Source organism: Hordeum vulgare, chromosome 1H, assembly GCF_904849725.1.
Source record: "Hordeum vulgare subsp. vulgare chromosome 1H, MorexV3_pseudomolecules_assembly, whole genome shotgun sequence".
NCBI lineage: Eukaryota > Viridiplantae > Streptophyta > Magnoliopsida > Poales > Poaceae > Hordeum > Hordeum vulgare.
The window spans coordinates 269,542,217-269,544,843 of NC_058518.1; positions in this window are offsets into that span (position 1 = coordinate 269,542,217).

The following is a 2,627-nucleotide window of genomic DNA, read 5'->3' on the forward strand; positions in this document are numbered from 1 at the left end:
AGATTGTCGGGACCCCGATCCTAAGCCATAGGAATCCAGCCTGTAACACATCGCATCCCTTTGCGGTCTCACGCACGGTTAACTCCACGACTGCAGCCTTACCTTAGCCGGGACTGTTTGCGTCTTTTGACTCACGTATGCAATAGTGTCTCTAGCATTCCAATGTCAAAGAACCCGGATCGACAAGTCTAGTCATAAACCAAAGTGGCAGTACCGCACAAGGACAGGCATACATGACCCAACAAAGCAGCTGTCGGTCATCAGTGAGTGTAGACGAGTCGTAGCAAGCTACAAGGACTCCATTACATCGCGTGACATTTCCCCAGAGGGGACAGACACAGCAGCTAAGAAGGACACATGCCGGTCAACCAATGTGTTCGGAGCAGTAGCGAGCTACCATGGCTCGTTGGATAACAGAGGGGCATTTCCCTGTAAGGAGTGCTACTAAAATTCACGACTAGGTAATCGAACCCCATACATATCAAGCACGACACACGTACGCATGGCATACCGATATGTATAGATACATCGATGGCATCACAACATAACCATAAACATACAAGCTTTATTTAAGAGGCTCGGAAGAGCCACACACATAATATTACACGGTAAGGGTCTCACGACCCATAATAGCAGTCATTCAGTTACAAGCCAGCGGAAGAGTTTAAAACTGTCTGAGTACAGACAGGTGCAACTAGAAGGCACATGGCCTGACTATGCTACAGAGCCAACCTAGGGCCAGATCGTAGCTGGGACACCAGCTACTCGTCGTCGTCGATGTTTGTGAAGAACCCTCCGTTAGGGTCATTAGCAACCTCTGCAACATTTATTAAGCAAACATGTGTACGGAGGTACTCAGCAAGACTTTAGGATAACTATCTACTCATGCAATGTACCAATAAGGTATTGTGGGGTTTCATGCGGAAAGCCAGCATTTGACTTGTGGCTAGACAACTTGCATTTTAAAATAATTTGACAACTTGATTTCTCGCACACGAGTCCACTAACACCACAACAATACACCATCGTGGAATCATTCCGTATCCATACGGAAATGCCGTCCACGACACTCACGCTTATCTTGACATTTTTATGAGTAGCTATTGAAGTTATCTATGAACAACATATGTCTCCAAGTAGTCCATATCCGCGGACTCGGCTATTCGAATAGATCATAACCCTGCAGGGGTGTACTTCGTCACACATGCTCTCGCCACTTATCGCCATGTGCATGTCATGCACCTCGGCAACCTTCAAGCGGAAGCCCAGCGAGGGAGTCGGCCACGACCGTTAACCACACTAGTACCTAGTCCAGGTTTATCGCCTATCTGAGAGTAACCCGTACGGAAGTCCGGCCGAGGTTTCCACCACGGCCTCAAACGATGTGCGCAGGGTTCCCAAGCCCACCATCCGGGTGCCACTTGGTACACTGTGCCACTGCCTACCGCATCACAGCCCACCTCTCAAGTCAGCGCTATGCACGGCCTCCAGCATGACTATAAACACCAGAAACTACTTGCAACTCCTGGACCGAGTACTAAGCGATTAATAAGTCGAGCGGGGTCATATTTCAGGGCCCAGCATGTGGTAGTATCTAGTCTTGGATTACATACACGGAACTCAGTTCCTAAGGATGGTTCCAATGAAACAACCCGCCATGTACTCCTACACAGCCTTTCACCGGTACCTTTACCAAATCAGGTTCAACACACAACCTTTGCTTACCGAACACATTCTCACAATTCTGTTCATCTTCCAGATGACAGACCATACACAACTCTAAGCATAGCATGCATAGCAGGATAGGGCACATCATGGCTCAAGCAACTACCAGGTATGCTAGGTTGCAAGGTTCAGCTATTTACTGTGACAAGGATAGGTCATGCAAAGGAAGTGGGTTAACTAACGGGGAAAAAGCATTTCAAGCATTTGATCCTAATGCAATAAGTAAGTGCATGAGCAAGAACATGGGATTTATCGGGATGATCAAAATGGTTGCTTGCCTTGTTGCTCAGAGGAGTGACAATATCCGTCAAACGGATATTCGGTGGAATCCGGGGGAGCGGAGCCTACCGAAAGGAATGACAGCAATCAATAACAAACATATGCAATCAAGATGATGCATGAGCATGGCATGAGGGTGCAAGGTGGTATAATATTATAACTAACATGTATTAGGTTTGAAGTTAATTTTAATCACATTCAAATATCACTTCAAACGAGGTATTCTCGGATACCATTTTAATTGATTCGACCTGATGCTCAGATCCACTTGATGTTAACATGCATGAGATGACATGTTAGGTTGCTGGTTTGTAATTAGGACAGTATTTGATCATGTCAATCATAGTGAAATTTAAATATTTTCCATATTCCATTTATAAAGTATTTATAAGAATTGACTCATTCATTAATCTACATGTTTGGGTTCTGTAACATTTTCAAACATGTTTGAAAATGACATATTCAGATTCCTTGAATTTTTCTAATACTTTTTCATATATAAATTATTTTCATTGGAGTTACAGATTAATTTCTATGAATTTTTGAAGTTTTAAATATTTCTGGAATTATTTTTATACTGGAAAACCCCTTTATTGCGTCAGCCTGACATCAGCAGGTCAACT